Below are 24560 nucleotides of genomic sequence, written 5' to 3'. Positions count from 1 at the left end.
AATTTTTATATAATGTAATTTCAATTCATGTCTAGTTTTCATATAATGCAATTTCTATTGATGGCTAGTTTCATATAATGTAATTTCAATTCATGTCTAGTTTTCATATAATGCAATTTCTATTGAAGGCTAGTTTTTATATAATGCAATTTTAATTTATGTCTAGTTTTCATATAATGCAATTTCTATTGATGGCTAGTTTTTATATATTGTAATTTTAATTCATGTCTAGTTTTAATATAATGCAATTTCTATTGATGGCTAGTTTTTATATAATGTAATTTTAATTTATGTCTAGTTTTTATATAATGCAATTTCTATTGATGGCTAGTTTTTATATAATGTAATTTCAATTCATGTCTAGTTTTCATATAATGCAATTTCTATTGATGGCTAGTTTTTATATAATGTAATTTTTATTTATGTCTAGTTTTCATATAATGCAATATCTGTTGATGGCTAGTTTTTATATAATGTAATTTCAATTCATGTCTAGTTTTCATATAATGCAATTTCTATTGATGGCTAGCTTTTATATAATGTAATTTTAATTTATGTCTAGTTTTCATATAATGCAATTTCTATTGATGGCTAGTTTTTATATAATGTAATTTTAATTCATGTCTAGTTTTCATATAATGTAATTTCAATTCATGTCTAGTTTTCATATTATGCAATTTCTAATGATGGCTAGTTTTTATATAATGTAATTTAAATTTATGTCTAGTTTTCATATAATGCAATTTCTATTGGTGGCTAGATTATATAATAATGTAATTTTAATTTATGTCTAGTTTTCATATAATGCAATTTCTATTGATGGCTAGTGTTTATATTATGTAATTTCAATTCATGTCTAGTTTTCATATAATGCAATTTCTATTTATGGCTAGTTTTTATATAATGTGATTTCAATTCATGTCTAGTTTTCATATAATGCAATTTCTATTGATGGCTAGTTTTTATATAATGTAATTTTAATTTATGTCTAGTTTTTATATAATGCAATTTCTATTGATGGCTAGTTTTTATATAATGTAATTTCAATTCATGTCTAGTTTTCATATAATGCAATTTCTATTGATGGCTAGTTTTTATATAATGTAATTTTAATTTATGTCTAGTTTTCATACAATGCAATATCTATTGATGGCTAGTTTTTATATAATGTAATTTCAATTCATGTCTTGTTTTCATATAATACAATTTCTATTGGTGGCTAGTTTTTATATAATGTAATTTCAATTCATGTATAGTTTTCATATAATGCAATTTCTATTGATGGCTAATTTTTATATAATGTAATTTCAATTCATGTCTAGTTTTCATATAATGCAATTTCTATTGAAGGCTTGTTTTTATATAATGTAATTTTAATTTATGTCTAGTTTCCATATAATGCAATTTCTATTGATGGCTAGTTTTTATATAATGTAATTTTAATTTCTGTCTAGTTTTCATATAATGGAATTTCTATTGGTGGCTAGTTTTTATATAATGTAATTTCAATTCATGTCTAGTTTTCATATAATGCAATTTCTATTGATTGCTTGTTTTTATATAATGTAATTTTCATTTATGTCTAGTTTTTATATAATGCAATTTCTATTGATGGCTAATTTTTATATAATGTAATTTCAATTCATGTCTAGTTTTCATATAATGTAATTTCAATTCATGTCTAGTTTTCATATAATGCAATTTCTATTGATGGTTTGTTTTTATATAATGTTATTTTAATTTATGTCTAGTTTTCATATTATGCAATTTCTATTGATGGCTAGTTTTTATATAATGTAATTTTAATTCATGTCAAGTTTTCATATAATGCAATTTCTATTGATGGCTAGTTTTTCTATAATGTAATTTTAATTTATGTCTAGTTTTCATATAATGCAATATCTATTGATGGCTAGTTTTTATATAATGTAATTTCAATTCATGTCTAGTGTTCATATAATGCAATTTCTATTGATGGCTGGCTTTTATATAATGTAATTTTAATTTATGTCTAGTTTTCATATAATGCAATTTCTATTGATTGCTAGTGTTTATATAATGTAATTTCAATTCATGTCTAGTTTTTATATAATGTAATTTCAATTCATGTCTAGTTTTCATATAATGCAATTTATATAAATGGCTAGTTTTTATATAATGTAATTTCAATTCATGTCTAGTTTTCATATAATGTAATTTCCATTCATGTCTAGTTTTCATATAATGCAATTTCTAATGATGGCTAGTTTTTATATAATGTAATTTTAATTTATGTCTAGTTTTCATATAATGCAATTTCTATTGATGGCTAGTTTTTATATAATGTAATTTTTATTTATGTCTAGTTTTCATATAATGCAATATCTGTTGATGGCTAGTTTTTATATAATGTAATTTCAATTCATGTCTAGTTTTCATATAATGCAATTTCTATTGATGGCTAGCTTTTATATAATGTAATTTTAATTTATGTCTAGTTTTCATATAATGCAATGTCTATTGATAGCTAGGTTTTATATAATGTAATTTCAATTCATGTCTAGTTTTCATATAATGCAATTTCTATTGATGGCTAGTTTTTATATAATGTAATTTTAATTCATGTCTAGTTTTCATATAATGTAATTTCAATTCATGTCTAGTTTTCATATTATGCAATTTCTAATGATGGCTAGTTTTTATATAATGTAATTTTAATTTATGTCTAGTTTTCATATAATGCAATTTCTATTGGTTGCTAGATTATATAATAATGTAATTTCAATTTATGTCTAGTTTTCATATAATGCAATTTCTATTGATGGCTAGTGTTTATATTATGTAATTTCAATTCATGTCTAGTTTTCATATAATGCAATTTCTATTTATGGCTAGTTTTTATATAATGTGATTTCAATTCATGTCTAGTTTTTATATAATGCAATTTCTATTGATGGCTAGTTTTTATATAATGTAATTTCAATTCATGTCTAGTTTTCATATAATGCAATTTCTATTGATGGCTAGTTTTTATATAATGTAATTTAAATTTATGTCTAGTTTTCATACAATGCAATATCTATTGATGGCTAGTTTTTATATAATGTAATTTCAATTCATGTCTTGTTTTCATATAATACAATTTCTATTGATGGCTAGTTTTTATATAATGTAATTTCAATTCATGTATAGTTTTCATATAATGCAATTTCTATTGATGGCTAATTTTTATATAATGTAATTTCAATTCATGTCTAGTTTTCATATAATGCAATTTCTATTGAAGGCTTGTTTTTATATAATGTAATTTTAATTTATGTCTAGTTTCCATATAATGCAATTTCTATTTATGGCTAGTTTTTATATAATGTAATTTTAATTTCTGTCTAGTTTTCATATAATGGAATTTCTATTGGTGGCTAGTTTTTATATAATGTAATTTCAATTCATGTCTAGTTTTCATATAATGCAATTTCTATTGATGGCTAGTTTTTATATAATGTAATTTAAATTTATGTCTAGTTTTCATACAATGCAATATCTATTGATGGCTAGTTTTTATATAATGTAATTTCAATTCATGTCTTGTTTTCATATAATACAATTTCTATTGATGGCTAGTTTTTATATAATGTAATTTCAATTCATGTATAGTTTTCATATAATGCAATTTCTATTGATGGCTAATTTTTATATAATGTAATTTCAATTCATGTCTAGTTTTCATATAATGCAATTTCTATTGAAGGCTTGTTTTTATATAATGTAATTTTAATTTATGTCTAGTTTCCATATAATGCAATTTCTGTTGATGGCTAGTTTTTATATAATGTAATTTTAATTTCTGTCTAGTTTTCATATAATGGAATTTCTATTGGTGGCTAGTTTTTATATAATGTAATTTCAATTCATGTCTAGTTTTCATATAATGCAATTTGTATTGATTGCTTGTTTTTATATAATGTAATTTTCATTTATGTCTAGTTTTTATATAATGCAATTTCTATTGATGGCTAGTTTTTATATAATGTAATTTCAATTCATGTCTAGTTTTCATATAATGTGATTTCAATTCATGTCTAGTTTTCATATAATGCAATTTCTATTGATGGTTTGTTTTTATATAATGTTATTTTAATTCATGTCAAGTTTTCATATAATGCAATTTCTATTGATGGCTAGTTTTTATATAATGTAATTTTATTTTATGTCTAGTTTTCATATAATGCAATATCTATTGATGGCTAGTTTTTATATAATGTAATTTCAATTCATGTCTAGTTTTCATATAATGCAATTTCTATTGATGGCTGGCTTTTATATAATGTAATTTTAATTTATGTCTAGTTTTCATATAATGCAATTTCTATTGATGGCTAGTTTTTATATAATGTAATTTCAATTCATGTCTAGTTTTTATATAATGTAATTTCAATTCATGTCTAGTTTTCATATAATGCAATTTATATAAATGGCTAGTTTTTATATAATGTAATTTCAATTCATGTCTAGTTTTCATATAATGTAATTTCAATTCATGTCTAGTTTTCATATAATGCAATTTCTAATGATGGCTAGTTTTTATATAATGTAATTTTAATTTATGTCTAGTTTTCATATAATGCAATTTCTATTGATGGCTAGTTTTTATATAATGTAATTTCAATTCATGTCTAGTTTTCATATAATGCAATTTCTATTGATGGCTAGCTTTTATATAATGTAATTTTAATTTATGTCTAGTTTTCATATAATGCAATGTCTATTGATGGCTAGGTTTTATATAATGTAATTTCAATTCATGTCTAGTTTTTATATAATGTAATTTCAATTCATGTCTAGTTTTCATATAATGCAATTTCTATTGATGGCTAGTTTTTATATAATGTAATTTTAATTCATGTCTAGTTTTCATATAATGTAATTTCAATTCATGTCTAGTTTTCATATTATGCAATTTCTAATGATGGCTAGTTTTTATATAATGTAATTTTAATTTATGTCTAGTTTCCATATAATGCAATTTCTATTGATGGCTAGTTTTTATATAATGTAATTTTAATTTCTGTCTAGTTTTCATATAATGGAATTTCTATTGGTGGCTAGTTTTTATATAATGTAATTTCAATTCATGTCTAGTTTTCATATAATGCAATTTCTATTGATTGCTTGTTTTTATATAATGTAATTTTCATTTATGTCGAGTTTTTATATAATGCAATTTCTATTGATGGCTAGTTTTTATATAATGTAATTTCAATTCATGTCTAGTTTTCATATAATGTGATTTCAATTCATGTCTAGTTTTCATATAATGCAATTTCTAATGATGGCTAGTTTTTATATAATGTAATTTTAATTTATGTCTAGTTTTCATATAATGCAATTTCTATTGGTGGCTAGATTATATAATAATGTAATTTTAATTTATGTCTAGTTTTCATATAATGCAATTTCTATTGATGGCTAGTTTTTATATTATGTAATTTCAATTCATGTCTAGTTTTCATATAATGCAATTTCTATTGATGGCTAGTTTTTATATAATGTAATTTCAATTCATGTCTAGTTTTCATATAATGTAATTTCAATTCATGTCTAGTTTTCATAGAATGCAATTTCTATTGATGGCTAGTTTTCATATAATGTAATTTCAATTCATGTCTAGTTTTCATATAATGCAATTTCTATTGAAGGCTAGTTTTTATATAATGTAATTTTAATTTATGTCTAGTTTTCATATAATGCAATTTCTATTGATGGCTAGTTTTTATATATTGTAATTTTAATTCATGTCTAGTTTTTATATAATGCAATTTCTATTGATGGCTAGTTTTTATATAATGTAATTTCAATTCATGTCTAGTTTTTATATAATGTAATTTCAATTTATGTCTAGTTTTCATATAATGCAATTTATATAAATGGCTAGTTTTTATATAATGTAATTTCAATTCATGTCTAGTTTTCATATAATGTAATTTCAATTCATGTCTAGTTTTCATATAATGCAATTTCTAATGATGGCTAGTTTTTATATAATGTAATTTTAATTTATGTCTTGTTTCCATATAATGCAATTTCTATTGATGGCTAGTTTTTATATAATGTAATTTTTATTTATGTCTAGTTTTCATATAATGCAATATCTGTTGATGGCTAGTTTTTATATAATGTAATTTCAATTCATGTCTAGTTTTCATATAATGCAATTTCTATTGATGGCTAGCTTTTATATAATGTAATTTCAATTTATGTCTAGTTTTCATATAATGCAATGTCTATTGATGGCTAGGTTTTATATAATGTAATTTCAATTCATGTCTAGTTTTTATATAATGTAATTTCAATTCATGTCTAGTTTTCATATAATGCAATTTCTATTGATGGCTAGTTTTTATATAATGTAATTTTAATTCATGGCTAGTTTTCATATAATGTAATTTCAATTCATGTCTAGTTTTCATATTATGCAATTTCTAATGATGGCTAGTTTTTATATAATGTAATTTTAATTTATGTCTAGTTTTCATATAATGCAATTTCTATTGGTGGCTAGATTATATAATAATGTAATTTTAATTTATATCTAGTTTTCATATAATGCAATTTCTATTGATGGCTAGTGTTTATATTATGTAATTTCAATTCATGTCTAGTTTTCATATAATGCAATTTCTATTTATGGCTAGTTTTTATATAATGTGATTTCAATTCATGTCTAGTTTTCATATAATGCAATTTCTATTGATGGCTAGTTTTTATATAATGTAATTTAAATTTATGTCTAGTTTTCATACAATGCAATATCTATTGATGGCTAGTTTTTATATAATGTAATTTCAATTCATGTCTTGTTTTCATATAATACAATTTCTATTGATGGCTAGTTTTTATATAATGTAATTTCAATTCATGTATAGTTTTCATATAATGCAATTTCTATTGATGGCTAATTTTTATATAATGTAATTTTAATTCATGTCTAGTTTTCATATAATGCAATTTCTATTGAAGGCTTGTTTGTATATAATGTAATTTTAATTTATGTCTAGTTTCCATATAATGCAATTTCTATTGATGGCTAGTTTTTATATAATGTAATTTTAATTTCTGTCTAGTTTTCATATAATGGAATTTCTATTGGTGGCTAGTTTTTATATAATGTAATTTCAATTCATGTCTAGTTTTCATATAATGCAATTTCTATTGATTGCTTGTTTTTATATAATGTAATTTTCATTTATGTCTAGTTTTTATATAATGCAATTTCTATTGATGGCTAGTTTTTATATAATGTAATTTCAATTCATGTCTAGTTTTCATATAATGTGATTTCAATTCATGTCTAGTTTTCATATAATGCAATTTCTATTGATGGTTTGTTTTTATATAATGTAATTTTAATTTATGTCTAGTTTTCATATAATGCAATTTCTATTGGTGGCTAGATTATATAATAATGTAATTTTAATTTATGTCTAGTTTTCATATAATGCAATTTCTATTGATGGCTAGTTTTTATATTATGTAATTTCAATTCATGTCTAGTTTTCATATAATGCAATTTCTATTCATGGCTAGTTTTTATATAATGTGATTTCAATTCATGTCTAGTTTTCATATAATGCAATTTCTATTGATGGCTAGTTTTTATATAATGTAATTTCAATTCATGTCTAGTTTTCATATAATGTAATTTCAATTCATGTCTAGTTTTCATAGAATGCAATTTCTATTGATGGCTAGTTTTCATATAATGTAATTTCAATTCATGTCTAGTTTTCATATAATGCAATTTCTATTGAAGGCTAGTTTTTATATAATGTAATTTTAATTTATGTCTAGTTTTCATATAATGCAATTTCTATTGATGGCTAGTTTTTATATATTGTAATTTTAATTCATGTCTAGTTTTTATATAATGCAATTTCTATTGATGGCTAGTTTTTATATAATGTAATTTCAATTCATGTCTAGTTTTTATATAATGTAATTTCAATTCATGTCTAGTTTTCATATAATGCAATTTATATAAATTGCTAGTTTTTATATAATGTAATTTCAATTCATGTCTAGTTTTCATATAATGTAATTTCAATTCATGTCTAGTTTTCATATAATGCAATTTCTAATGATGGCTAGTTTTTATATAATGTAATTTTAATTTATGTCTAGTTTCCATATAATGCAATTTCTATTGATGGCTAGTTTTTATATAATGTAATTTTTATTTATGTCTAGTTTTCATATAATGCAATATCTGTTGATGGCTAGTTTTTATATAATGTAATTTCAATTCATGTCTAGTTTTCATATAATGCAATTTCTATTGATGGCTAGCTTTTATATAATGTAATTTCAATTTATGTCTAGTTTTCATATAATGCAATGTCTATTGATGGCTAGGTTTTATATAATGTAATTTCAATTCATGTCTAGTTTTTATATAATGTAATTTCAATTCATGTCTAGTTTTCATATAATGCAATTTCTATTGATGGCTAGTTTTTATATAATGTAATTTTAATTCATGGCTAGTTTTCATATAATGTAATTTCAATTCATGTCTAGTTTTCATATTATGCAATTTCTAATGATGGCTAGTTTTTATATAATGTAATTTTAATTTATGTCTAGTTTTCATATAATGCAATTTCTATTGGTGGCTAGATTATATAATAATGTAATTTTAATTTATATCTAGTTTTCATATAATGCAATTTCTATTGATGGCTAGTGTTTATATTATGTAATTTCAATTCATGTCTAGTTTTCATATAATGCAATTTCTATTTATGGCTAGTTTTTATATAATGTGATTTCAATTCATGTCTAGTTTTCATATAATGCAATTTCTATTGATGGCTAGTTTTTATATAATGTAATTTAAATTTATGTCTAGTTTTCATACAATGCAATATCTATTGATGGCTAGTTTTTATATAATGTAATTTCAATTCATGTCTTGTTTTCATATAATACAATTTCTATTGATGGCTAGTTTTTATATAATGTAATTTCAATTCATGTATAGTTTTCATATAATGCAATTTCTATTGATGGCTAATTTTTATATAATGTAATTTTAATTCATGTCTAGTTTTCATATAATGCAATTTCTATTGAAGGCTTGTTTATATATAATGTAATTTTAATTTATGTCTAGTTTCCATATAATGCAATTTCTATTGATGGCTAGTTTTTATATAATGTAATTTTAATTTCTGTCTAGTTTTCATATAATGGAATTTCTATTGGTGGCTAGTTTTTATATAATGTAATTTCAATTCATGTCTAGTTTTCATATAATGCAATTTCTATTGATTGCTTGTTTTTATATAATGTAATTTTCATTTATGTCTAGTTTTTATATAATGCAATTTCTATTGATGGCTAGTTTTTATATAATGTAATTTCAATTCATGTCTAGTTTTCATATAATGTGATTTCAATTCATGTCTAGTTTTCATATAATGCAATTTCTATTGATGGTTTGTTTTTATATAATGTTATTTTAATTTATGTCTAGTTTTCATATAATGCAATTTCTATTGATGGCTAGTTTTTATATAATGTAATTTTAATTCATGTCAAGTTTTCATATAATGCAATTTCTATTGATGGCTAGTTTTTATATAATGTAATTTTAATTTATGTCTAGTTTTCATATAATGCAATATCTATTGATGGCTAGTTTTTATATAATGTAATTTCAATTCATGTCTAGTTTTCATATAATGCAATTTCTATTGATGGCTGGCTTTTATATAATGTAATTTTAATTTATGTCTAGTTTTCATATAATGCAATTTCTATTGATGGCTAGTTTTTATATAATGTAATTTCAATTCATGTCTAGTTTTTATATAATGTAATTTCAATTCATGTCTAGTTTTCATATAATGCAATTTATATAAATGGCTAGTTTTTATATAATGTAATTTCAATTCATGTCTAGTTTTCATATAATGTAATTTTAATTTATGTCTAGTTTTCATATAATGCAATTTCTATTGGTGGCTAGTTTTTATATTATGTAATTTCAATTCATGTCTAGTTTTTATATAATGCAATTTCTATTTATGGCTAGTTTTTATATAATGTGATTTCAATTCATGTCTAGTTTTCATATAATGCAATTTCTATTGATGGCTAGTTTTTATATAATGTAATTTTAATTCATGTCTAGTTTTTATATAATGCAATTTCTATTGATGGCTAGTTTTTATATAATGTAATTTCAATTCATGTCTAGTTTTCATATAATGCAATTTATATAAATGGCTAGTTTTTATATAATGTAATTTCAATTCATGTCTAGTTTTCATATAATGTAATTTCAATTCATGTCTAGTTTTCATATAATGCAATTTCTATTGATGGCTAGTTTTCATATAATGTAATTTCAATTCATGTCTAGTTTTCATATAATGCAATTTCTATTGAAGGCTAGTTTTTATATAATGTAATTTTAATTTATGTCTAGTTTTCATATAATGCAATTTCTATTGATGGCTAGTTTTTATATATTGTAATTTTAATTCATGTCTAGTTTTTATATAATGCAATTTCTATTGATGGCTAGTTTTTATATAATGTAATTTCAATTTATGTCTAGTTTTCATATAATGCAATTTCTATTGATGGCTAGTTTTTATATAATGTAATTTTAATTTATGTCTAGTTTTCATACAATGCAATATCTATTGATGGCTAGTTTTTATATAATGTAATTTCAATTCATGTCTTGTTTTCATATAATACAATTTCTATTGATGGCTAGGTTTTATATAATGTAATTTCAATTCATGTCTAGTTTTCATATAATGTAATTTCTATTCATGTCTAGTTTTCATATAATGCAATTTCTATTGATGGCTTGTTTTTATATAATGTAATTTTTATTTATGCCTAGTTTTCATATAATGCAATTTCTATTGATGGCTAGTTTTTATATAATGTAATTTTAATTTATGTCTAGTTTTCATATAATGCAATTTCTGTTGATGGCTAGTTTTTATATAATGTTATTTTGATTTATGTCTAGTTTTCATATAATGCAATTTCTATTGATTGCTAGTTTTTATATAATGTAATTTCAATTCATGTCTAGTTTTCATATAATGCAATTTCTATTGATGGCTAGTTTTTATATAATGTAATTTTTATTTATGTCTAGTTTTCATATAATGCAATATCTATTGATGGCTAGTTTTTATATAATGTAATTTCAATTCATGTCTAGTGTTCATATAATGCAATTTCTATTGATGGCTAGCTTTTATATAATGTAATTTTAATTTATGTCTAGTTTTCATATAATGCAATTTCTATTGATGGCTAGTTTTTATATAATGTAATTTCAATTCATGTCTAGTTTTTATATAATGTAATTTCAATTCATGTCTAGTTTTCATATAATGCAATTTATATAAATGGCTAGTTTTTATATAATGTAATTTCAATTCATGTCTAGTTTTCATATAATGTAATTTCAATTCATGTCTAGTTTTCATATAATGCAATTTCTATTGATGGCTAGTTTTTATATAATGTAATTTTAATTTATGTTTAGTTTTCATATAATGCAATTTCTATTGGTGGCTAAATTATATAATAATGTAATTTTAATTCATGTCTAGTTTTCATATAAGGCAATTTCTATTGATGGCTAGTTTTTATATAATGTAATTTCAATTCATGTCTAGTTTTTATATAATGCAATTTCTATTGATGGCTAGTTTTTATATAATGTAATTTGAATTCATGTCTAATTTTCATATAATGTAATTTCAATTCATGTCTAGTTTTCATATAATGCAATTTCTATTGATGGCTAGTTTTTATATAATGTAATTTCAATTCATGTCTAGTTTTCATATAATGCAATTTCTATTGGGTGCTAGTTTTTATATAATGTAATTTCAATTCATGTCTAGTTTTCATATAATGTTATTTCTATTGATTGCTTGTTTTTATATAATGTAATTTTTATTTATGTCTAGTTTTCATATAATGCAATTTCTATTGATGGCTAGTTTTTATATAATGTAATTTCAATTCATGTCTAGTTTTCATATAATGCAATTTCTATTGAAGGCTTGTTTTTATATAATGTAATTTCAATTCATGTCTAGTTTTCATATAATGCAATTTCTATTGAAGGCTCGTTTTTATATAATGTAATTTCAATTCATGTCTAGTTTTTATATAATGTAATGTCAATTCATGTCTAGTGTTCATATAATGCAATTTCTTTTGATGGCTAGTTGTTATATAATGTAATTTCAATTCATGTCTAGTTTTCAAATAATGTAATTTCAATTTATGTCTAGTTTTCATATAATGCAATTTCTATTGATGGCTAGTTTTTATATAATGTAATTTTAATTTATGTCTTGTTTTCATGTAATGCAATTTCAATTCATGTCTAGTTTTCATATAATGCAATTTCTATTGATGGCTAGTTTTTATATAATGTAATTTCAATTCATGTCTAGTTTTCATATAATGCAATTTCTATTGATGGCTAGTTTTTATATAATGTAATTTCAATTCATGGCTAGTTTTTATATAATGTAATTTCAAATCATGTCTAGTTTTTATATAATACAATTTCTATTGATGGCTAGTTTTTATATAATGTAATTTCAATTCATGTCTAGTTTTCATATAATGCAATTTCTATTGAAGGCTAGTTTTTATATATTGTAATTTTAATTTATGTCTAATTTTCATATAATGCAATTTCTATTAATGGCTAGTTTTTATATAATGTAAGTTTAATTTATGTCTAGTTTTCATATAGTTAAATTTCTATTGGTGGCTTGTTTTATATAATGTAATTTCAATTCATGTCTAGTTTTCATATAATGCAATTTCTATTGATTGCTTGTTTTTATATAATATAATTTTAATTTATGTCTAGTTTTCATATAATGCAATTTCTATTGATGGCTAGTTTTTATATAATGTAATTTCAATTCATGTCTAGTTTTCATATAATGCAAATTCTATTGATGGCTAGTTTTTATATAATGTAATTTTAATTTATGTCTAGTTTTCATATAATGCAATTTCTTTTGATGGCTAGTTTTTATATAATGTAATTTTAATTTATGTCTAGTTTTCATATAATGCAATTTCTATTGGTGGCTAGTTTTTATATAATGTAATATCAATTCATGTCTAGTTTTCATAAAATGCAATTTCTATTGATTGCTTGTTTTATATAATGTAATTTTAATTTATGTCTAGTTTTCATATAATGCAATTTCTATTGATGGCTAGTTTTTATATAATGTAATTTCAATTCATGTCTAGTTTTCATATAATGCAATTTCTATTGATGGCTAGCTTTTATATAATGTAATTTTAATTTATGTCTAGTTTTCATATAATGCAATTTCTATTGATGGCTAGTTTTTATATAATGTAATTTCAATTCATGTCTAGTTTTTATATAATGTAATTTCAATTCAGGTCTAGTTTTCATATAATGCAATTTCTATTGATGGCTAGTTTTTATATAATGTAATTTCAATTCATGTCTTGTTTTCATATAATGTAATTTCAATTTATGTCTAGTTTTCATATAATTCAATTTCTATTGATGGCTAGTTTTTATATAATGTAATTTTAATTTATGTCTAGTTTTCATATAATGCAATTTCTATTGATGGCTAGTTTTTATATAATGTAATTTCAATTCATGTGTAGTTTTCATATAATGCAATTTCTATTGATAGCTAGTTTATATAATAATGTAATTTTAATTTATGTCTAGTTTTCATATAATGCAATTTCTATTGATGGCTAGTTTTTATATAATGTAATTTGAATTCATGTCAAGTTTTCATATAATGCAATTTCTATTGATGGCTAGTTTTTATATAATGTAATTTCAATTCATGTCTAGTTTTCATATAATGCAATTTTTATTGATGGCTAGTTTTTATATAATGTAATTTTAATTTATGTCTAGTTTTCATATAATGCAATATCTATTGATGGCTAGTGTTTATATAATGTAATTTCAATTCATGTCTAGTTTTCATATAATGCAATTTCTATTGATGGCTAGTTTTTATATAATGTAATTTCAATTCATGTCCAGTTTTCATATAATGCAATTTCTATTGATGGCTAGTTTTTATATAATGTAATTTCAATTCATGTCTAGTTTTCATATAATGTAATTTCAATTCATGTCTAATTTTCATATAATACAATTTCTATTGATTGCTTGTTTTTATATAATGTAATTTCAATTCATGTCTAGTTTTCATATAATGCAATTTCTATTGATGGCTAGTTTTTAGATAATGTAATTTCAATTCATGTCTAGGTTTTGTATAATGTAATTTCAATTCATGTCTACTTTTTATATAATGTAATTTTAATTCATGTCTAGTTTTTATATAATGTAATTTTAATTTATGTCTTGTTTTCATATAATGCAATTTCAATTCATGTCTAGTATTCGTATTATGTAATTTCAATTCATGTCTAGTTTTCATATAATTCAATTTATATTGATGGCTAGTTTTTATATAATGTAATTTCAATTCATGTCTAGTTTTCATATAATGTAATTTCAATTCATGTCTAGTTTTCATATAATGCAATTTCTATTGATGTCTAGTTTTCATATAATGTAATTTCAATTCATGTCTAGTTTTCATATAATGCAATTTCTATTGGAGGCTAGTGTTTATATAATGTAATTTTAATTTATGTCTAGTGTTCATATAATGCAATTTCTATTGATGGCTAGTTTTTATATAATATAATTTTTATTTATATCTAGTTTTCATATAATGCAATATCTGTTGATGGCTAGTTTTTATATAATGTAATATCAATTCATGTCTAGTTTTCATATAATGCAATTTCTATTGATGGCTAGCTTTTATATAATGTAATTTTAATTTATGTCTAGTTTTCATATAATGCAATTTCTATTGATGGCTAGTTTTTATATAATGTAATTTCAATTCATGTCTAGTTTTTATATAATGTAATTTCAATTCATGTCTAGTTTTCATATAATGCAATTTCTATTGATGGCTAGTTTTTATATAATTTTATTTTCAATTCATGTCTAGTTTTTATATAATGTAATTTCAATTCATGTCTAGTTTTCATATAATGCAATTTCTAATGATGGCTAGTTTTTATATAATGTAATTTTAATTTATGTCTAGTTTTCATATAATGCAATTTCTATTGATGGCTAGTTTTTATATAATGTAATTTCAATTCATGTCTAGTTTTTATATAATGTAATTTCAATTCATGTCTAGTTTTCATATAATGCAATTTCTATTGATGGCTAGTTTTTATATAATGTAATTTCAATTCATGTCTAGTATTCATATAATGTAATTTCAATTCATGTCTAGTTTTCATATAATGCAATTTCTAATGATGGCTAGTTTTTATATAATGTAATTTTAATTTATGTCTAGTTTTCATATAATGCAATTTCTATCGGTGGCTAGATTATATAATAATGTAATTTTAATTCATGTCTAGTTGTCATATAATGCAATTTCTATTGATGGCTAGTTTTTATATTATGTAATTTCAATTCATGTCTAGTTTTCATATAATGCAATTTCTATTTATGGCTAGTTTTTATATAATGTGATTTCAATTCATGTCTAGTTTTCATATAATGCAATTTCTATTGATGGCTAGTTTTTATATAATGTAATTTTAATTTATGTCTAGTTTTTATATAATGCAATTTCTATTGGTGGCTAGTTTTTATATAATGTAATTTCAATTCATGTCTAGTTTTCATATAATGCAATTTCTATTGATGGCTAGTTTTTATATAATGTAATTTTAATTTATGTCTAGTTTTCATACAATGCAATATCTATTGATGGCTAGTTTTTATATAATGTAATTTCAATTCATGTCTAGTTTTCATATAATGCAATTTCTATTGATGGCTAGTTTTTATATAATGTAATTTGAATTCATTTCTAGTTTTCATATAATGTAATTTCAATTCATGTCTTGTTTTCATATAATACAATTTCTATTGATGGCTAGTTTTTATATAATGTAATTTCAATTCATGTCTAGTTTTCATATAATGCAATTTCTATTGAAGGCTAGTTTTTATATAATGTAATTTTAATTTATGTCTAGTTTTCATATAATGCAATTTCTATTGATGGCTAGTTTTTATATAATGTAATTTTAATTTATGTCTAGTTTTCATATAATGCAATTTCTATTGATGGCTAGTTTTTATATAATGTAATTTCAATTCATGTCTAGTTTTCATATAATGCAATTTCTATTGAAGGCTAGTTTTTATATAATGTAATTTTAATTTATGTCTAATTTTCATATAATGCAATTTCTATTAATGGCTAGTTTTTATATAATGTAAGTTTAATTTATGTCTAGTTTTCATATAGTTAAATTTCTATTGGTGGCTTGTTTTATATAATGTAATTTCAATTCATGTCTAGTTTTCATATAATGCAATTTCTATTGATTGCTTGTTTTTATATAATATAATTTTAATTTATGTCTAGTTTTCATATAATGCAATTTCTATTGATGGCTAGTTTTTATATAATGTAATTTCAATTCATGTCTAGTTTTCATATAATGCAAATTCTATTGATGGCTAGTTTTTATATAATGTAATTTTAATTTATGTCTAGTTTTCATATAATGCAATTTCTTTTGATGGCTAGTTTTTATATAATGTAATTTTAATTTATGTCTAGTTTTCATATAATGCAATTTCTATTGGTGGCTAGATTTTATATAATGTAATTTCAATTCATGTCTAGTTTTCATAAAATGCAATTTCTATTGATTGCTTGTTTTATATAATGTAATTTTAATTTATGTCTAGTTTTCATATAATGCAATTTCTATTGATGGCTAGTTTTTATATAATGCAATTTCAATTCATGTCTAGTTTTCATATAATGCAATTTCTATTGATGGCTAGCTTTTATATAATGTAATTTTAATTTATGTCTAGTTTTCATATAATGCAATTTCTATTGATGGCTAGTTTTTATATAATGTAATTTCAATTCATGTCTAGTTTTTATATAATGTAATTTCAATTCAGGTCTAGTTTTCATATAATGCAATTTCTATTGATGGCTAGTTTTTATATAATGTAATTTCAATTCATGTCTTGTTTTCATATAATGTAATTTCAATTTATGTCTAGTTTTCATATAATTCAATTTCTATTGATGGCTAGTTTTTATATAATGTAATTTTAATTTATGTCTAGTTTTCATATAATGCAATTTCTATTGATGGCTAGTGTTTATATAATGTAATTTCAATTCATGTGTAGTTTTCATATAATGCAATTTCTATTGATAGCTAGTTTATATAATAATGTAATTTTAATTTATGTCTAGTTTTCATATAATGCAATTTCTATTGATGGCTAGTTTTTATATAATGTAATTTGAATTCATGTCAAGTTTTCATATAATGCAATTTCTATTGATGGCTAGTTTTTATATAATGTAATTTCAATTCATGTCTAGTTTTCATATAATGCAATTTTTATTGATGGCTAGTTTTTATATAATGTAATTTTAATTTATGTCTAGTTTTCATATAATGCAATATCTATTGATGGCTAGTGTTTATATAATGTAATTTCAATTCATGTCTAGTTTTCATATAATGCAATTTCTATTGATGGCTAGTTTTTATATAATGTAATTTCAATTCATGTCCAGTTTTCATATAATACAATTTCTATTGATTGCTTGTTTTTATATAATGTAATTTCAATTCATGTCTAGTTTTCATATAATGCAATTTCTATTGATGGCTAGTTTTTAGATAATGTAATTTCAATTCATGTCTAGGTTTTGTATAATGTAATTTCAATTCATGTCTACTTTTTATATAATGTATGTTTAATTCATGTCTAGTTTTTATATAATGTAATTTTAATTTATGTCTTGTTTTCATATAATGCAATTTCAATTCATGTCTAGTATTCGTATTATGTAATTTCAATTCATGTCTAGTTTTCATATAATTCAATTTCTATTGATGGCTAGTTTTTATATAATGTAATTTCAATTCATGTCTAGTTTTCATATAATGTAATTTCAATTCATGTCTAGTTTTCATATAATGCAATTTCTATTGATGTCTAGTTTTCATATAATGTAATTTCAATTCATGTCTAGTTTTCATATAATGCAATTTCTATTGGAGGCTAGTTTTTATATAATGTAATTTTAATTTATGTCTAGTGTTCATATAATGCAATTTCTATTGATGGCTAGTATTTATATAATATAATTTTTATTTATATCTAGTTTTCATATAATGCAATATCTGTTGATGGCTAGTTTTTATATAATGTAATATCAATTCATGTCTAGTTTTCATATAATGCAATTTCTATTGATGGCTAGCTTTTATATAATGTAATTTTAATTTATGTCTAGTTTTCATATAATGCAATTTCTATTGATGGCTAGTTTTTATATAATGTAATTTCAATTCATGTCTAGTTTTTATATAATGTAATTTCAATTCGTGTCTACTTTTCATATAATGCAATTTCTATTGATGGCTAGTTTTTATATAATGTAATTTCAATTCATGTCTAGTTTTTATATAATGTAATTTCAATTCATGTCTAGTTTTCATATAATGCAATTTCTAATGATGGCTAGTTTTTATATAATGTAATTTTAATTTATGTCTAGTTTTCATATAATGCAATTTCTATTGATGGCTAGTTTTTATATAATGTAATTTCAATTCATGTCTAGTTTTTATATAATGTAATTTCAATTCATGTCTAGTTTTCATATAATGCAATTTCTATTGATGGCTAGTTTTTATATAATGTAATTTCAATTCATGTCTAGTATTCATATAATGTAATTTCAATTCATGTCTAGTTTTCATATAATGCAATTTCTAATGATGGCTAGTTTTTATATAATGTAATTTTAATTTATGTCTAGTTTTCATATAATGCAATTTCTATCGGTGGCTAGATTATAAAATAATGTAATTTTAATTTATGTCTAGTTGTCATATAATGCAATTTCTATTGATGGCTAGTTTTTATATTATGTAATTTCAATTCATGTCTAGTTTTCATATAATGCAATTTCTATTTATGGCTTGTTTTTATATAATGTGATTTCAATTCATGTCTAGTTTTCATATAATGCAATTTCTATTGATGGCTAGTTTTTATATAATGTAATTTTAATTTATGTCTAGTTTTTATATAATGCAATTTCTATTGGTGGCTAGTTTTTATATAATGTAATTTCAATTCATGTCTAGTTTGCATATAATGCAATTTCTATTGATGGCTAGTTTTTATATAATGTAATTTTAATTTATGTCTAGTTTTCATACAATGCAATATCTATTGATGGCTAGTTTTTATATAATGTAATTTCAATTCATGTCTAGTTTTTATATAATGTTATTTCTATTGATGGCTAGTTTTTATATAATGTGATTTGAATTCATGTCTAGTTTTCATATAATGTAATTTCAATTCATGACTTGTTTTCATATAATACAATTTCTATTGATGGCTAGTTTTTATATAATGTAATTTCAATTCATGTCTAGTTTTCATATAATGCAATTTCTATTGATGGCTAGTTTTTATATAATGTAATTTCAATTCATGTCTAGTTTTCATATAATGCAATTTCTATTGATGGCTAGTTTTTATATAATGTAATTTGAATTCATTTCTAGTTTTCATATAATGTAATTTCAATTCATGTCTTGTTTTCATATAATACAATTTCTATTGATGGCTAGTTTTTATATAATGTAATTTCAATTCATGTCTAGTTTTCATATAAGGCAATTTCTATTGAAGGCTAGTTTTTATATAATGTAATTTTAATTTATGTCTAGTTTTCATATAATGCAATTTCTATTGATGGCTAGTTTTTATATAATGTAATTTTAATTTATGTCTAGTTTTCATATAATGCCATTTCTATTGGTGGCTAGTTTTTATATAATGTAATTTCAATTCATGTCTAGTTTTCATATAATGCAATTTCTATTGATTGCTTGTTTTTATATAATGTAATTTTAAGTTATGTCTAGTTTTCAGATAATGCAATTTCTATTGATGGCTAGTTTTTATATAATGTAATTTCAATTCATGTCTAGTTTTCATATAATGCAATTTCTATTGATCGCTAGCTTTTATATAATGTAATTTTATTTATGTCTAGTTTTCATATAATGCAATTTCTATTGATGGCTAGTTTTTATATAATGTAATTTCAATTCATATCTAGTTTTTATATAATGTAATTTCAATGCATGTCTAGTTTTCATATAATGCAATTTCTATTGATGGCTAGTTTTTATATAATGTAATTTCAATTCATGTCTAGTTTTCATATAATGTAATTTCAATTCATGTCTAGTTTTCATATAATGCAATTTCTATTGATGGCTAGTTTTCATATAATGTAATTTCAATTCATGTCTAGTTTTCATATAAGGCAATTTCTATTGATGGCTAGTTTTTTTATATTGTAATTTTAATTCATGTCTAGTTGTCATATAATGCAATTTCTATTGGCTAGTTTTTATATAATGTAATTTTTATTTATGTCTAGTTTTCATATAATGCAATATCTATTGATGGCTAGTTTTTATATAATGTAATTTCAATTCATGTCTAGTTTTCATATAATGCAATTTCTATTGATGGCTAGCTTTTATATAATGTAATTTTAATTCATGTCTAGTTTTCATATAATGCAATGTCTATTGATGGCATTATTCTCCGCCACTGTTGGTACACTGGTCTCTACTGCTGCTGCTGCTGCTGCTGCTGCTACTGCTGCTACTGTTCTCTTTTCCTGCCCAGGTGGTATTGGGGAGCAATCACTCATTGTGAGGGCTAGCCACTCGAAGAGACTAACTGGCGTCTCGTTTCCGGAAACCCTCCCCCCAGGGGAGCACCCATCCACCACTATAACTTCCTCAGACCTACTTCTCCGCAATCCCTCTTCCACTACCTTGTTCGGACTGTCCCTAGCTGACTGCGACCTAGTTAGAGGAGTTCTGGGCTCCTCCTCCAAGACCCACCACTTTTTTACCGGCCTTTTCTTCTTGCGTTCACCGACCGCTGGGGCCCCGACCACCGCGTACACAATGCCACTGGTGCTGCCTGACTCGACCCTACTGGGGGTGGCGACCCCCGTTCTCGATCCGGACGCAACCGACATACCACTGGTGCACTGGTGCTACCTTTCGGGGTGGCAACACCCAACTCGACCCTACTGGGGGTGGCGACCCCCGCTCTCGATCCGGACAACTCTGGGGTGGCGACCCCGGGAACCCTTCTCGAACTGGGGGTGCCTTGCGGGACGGCACCCCCTGGACCCATCTCGATCACTACACCTGGGGCGTCCCCCAAGGTGGCAGGAGCAGAGGCCTGCTCCATCTATTTGTTGGCCCAAGGCCCGGCTAGACACTCGCCGATTCGGAAACCAAGGGGACCTTTGCCTAAAAAGGCACGTCGGTTTCCCTTGGCCCTGCCGGCTGCTTAAGTGCTAGCTGGACCCCGGACTATCTGAAAGAGAGGAAAAGACAGTTAGTAGTTGCCCAGGATGGGCAATAACAAAAACAAATAAAACAATAAACAAAAAGGTCTTTGCGGGTCCAAATCCCCAAAGAAGGGGCTGGTCCTTGCAGAAGACAAGCAAAAAAACTCTTAACCAAAGGTTAAAAGCTCACAAACTCGGACTAGAGGCAGACCGCAGTAAGCACTGAGAACAGATACTACACTTTGATCTTTGCAAAAAGGCCGAGAAGCGATACTACACTTTGATCTTAGCCAGAAGAGGCCGAGAGGCGCCCATACTCCAAGATGAAGAATGGGGTATTTATTTAAATGCTGCCCACATCAGCATTATTTGGCACAAGGGGCACTCCTGCAATTTTAAAAATTGCCTGAGTAACCCCGTTGGCATTCCCCGGTTGGGGCGCCTCAGGCAGCAAGCAATAAACTTGCCCCACCGGAAAGCCCGGTGGCAAGGCCTGGGAGGGTGGACCTCCTAGGTATTACCCAGGCGGTGTACCTCAGTCCAACAGGTGCTGGGCCGGTTCCCGGCCCCTAACCTGTTGGGCTGAGTGTCAAGTGACGAATCCTTGACTTGTACTACCCTGTCTCCATGCAGCCGAAGCCGCTAGGAGACCTTCTCCATCAGAAGAATGGGGTATCATCCCACATAGTCGGACGATTCTATTTATAAACGATGCTGCTAGGAACTGACGAATCGAATTAATTCACGTTCTGCTACCAACCAATCAGAAACAAGAATTGCTCCATAAATATTAAACCTTTTCTGTAACAATTTCGCATGTTTTTTCCGCCTCGACACGGTAAGAATATTTTACTCTGTGGAACTGTCTACTGCAAACCAGTCACCTTTCAGGACTTGTGTGTAACAAGGAACCATCGGAAACTGTTCTGTCTACTGCAAACCAGTCACCTCTCAAGACTTGTTTAGAACAACGAACCATCGGAAACTGTTCTGAAACTAAACATGGCTTACACTTCTAGAGGTTATGCGCCCAGCATGCGTCTTTATTTCGATGGATCCAAATCAAAATTCGAATTGTGGCAAGTTAAATTTCTAGGATATCTACGAATCCAAAAGCTACACAAAGTACTTGAAACACAACCTAAAAACAGAAACGACCCCGACTTCATTGAAAAGAACGCAACTGTCTAGTGTTTAGATGACCGAAGTGGATCACTGGTAATGAGATAAGCCCTGGACGATGGCTGCAAAGCATTGAACATATTGAGAGAGATTTATCGAAAGGAAAACCCAAAATTATTTCTTTATACACTGAACTGACCTCTCTAAAAACAAATGGAAGCCGAAACTATTACTGATTATATTATAAGAGCCAAAACGACTGCAAATTCTTTAAAAATGTCTGGTGAAGTTATAAGTGACAGTCTGTTAATTTCCACGGTCCTTAAGGGATTACTGAGTTATTTCAAGCCATTTACCACCGTGATAACCCAGAAAGAAAAAACCATGACTTTTAGCCAATTCAAGGTAGCACTCAGAAGATACGAATAAACTGAAAAAATGATCACAGAAAAAAACGAATTCACAAATATCATGAAATTTAAAAATACACACATAAAAACACCAAAATTAAATTATACCCATGCCAGGAATAAAAACCGCAACTTTGCCAAAAACAATTTTTCTCCTAAGAAATGTACGAAAATTATTTGCTATAGCACGATGTGGACGATAATTTCCAATGTAGATACAGGACACAAAATGGCGACGCTATTAAAAATGTGGAGAGATCTGTTAGCGAACATACATTTTTATTTTCGTGTACGTTTAATGCTTCAACAAACAATAATACGTTTCTTGTCAATTGTGGGGCCACGGCACATGTGATTACAAAGGAATATGATTTTATTAATATTTATCCCAACTTTAAGCCACAAAATCATTTTGTAGGACTAGCTGACGGGAGTCGAGTAAATGATATCATTTTGAAAAGAGGCGATGCTAAAGTCTCCTAAAGAACAATAAAGGGGAACTATGTTTCTGTATTCGAGAAAACGCTCTTCTAATCCCAAAATTTAAACAAAATATATTTTCTGTAGAAGCTGCCACAAAACAAGGTGCAAATATAAACTTTAGCCCAATAAATCAAAACCGGTATACCCAAATGGAACTGTATTCGGCATTAAAGAAAATGGAAGACTATGTTATTTAAATAGCGTAGTCCCATCAAAAACCGCCTGCCATGATCTACAGACATGGCATAAAATTCTTGGACATTGCAATATTCCTGATATCAAAAAGTAGCTGACTGTAGTTGATGGAATGAAAATACAAACATCAAAAAACTTCAACTGCGACGTCTGTATGCAAGGGAAAATGACAAACTATCAAAGCAAGATACCAGACCAGAAGGCCAAAAAAATCCTATCAATGGTGCATTGTGACTTGAATGGTCCCGTGGAACCAATGTCCAGAGAACATTATAGATATGTGTTGAATTTCGTAGATGACCATTCAGGTTTAATAATGGTTTACTTTTTAAAGAACAAATCTGATACCCTGCTAGCAACTAAAAAATATCTAGCCGACATGGCTCCCTACGGTGAAGTCAAGTGTACTCGCTCTGACAACGGTACTGAATTCACTCATAAAGACTTTGAACTTTTACTAATTAACCATCATATCAGGCATGAAACATCAGCTTCTAGATCGCCACACCAAAATGGGACTGCTGAAAGAGCGTGGCGGACACTTTTTGAAATGGCAAGATGCCTACTCATTGAATCAAAACTCCCCAAAAACCTTTGGACGTACGCACTTATGGTGGCAGCCTATATACGCAACAGGTGTTTTAACAAAACACTATCTAAAACTCCATATGAATCTTTCTGTGGTAAAAAAACAAATTTAAGCAGAATGCATATATTTGGTTCAACTTGCTTCGCATATATAGATAAAAAGATTAAATTGAATATTAAAGCCAACAGAGGTATA

At 24.9% G+C, this 24560-nt stretch overlaps 1 protein-coding gene and 1 pseudogene across 9 annotated transcripts in view; one reads left to right on the top strand and one right to left on the bottom strand.

Moving 5' to 3' along the window:
• LOC145295919 (sodium- and chloride-dependent GABA transporter ine-like) overlaps window positions 1–24560 on the top strand; it is a 916364-nt gene that overhangs the window by 338006 nt on the left and 553798 nt on the right. The gene's annotated exons all lie outside the window — the stretch shown is intronic.
• On the bottom strand, window positions 21697–21838 carry LOC145242951 (U2 spliceosomal RNA; annotated as a pseudogene).

Source organism: Euprymna scolopes, chromosome 2 (assembly GCF_053919585.1).
Source record: "Euprymna scolopes isolate OS-2025 chromosome 2, ASM5391958v1, whole genome shotgun sequence".
Taxonomy (NCBI): Eukaryota; Metazoa; Mollusca; class Cephalopoda; order Sepiida; family Sepiolidae; genus Euprymna; species Euprymna scolopes.
Note: the sequence above shows the minus strand (reverse complement) of the source record. Positions and strands in the feature narration are given on the sequence as shown.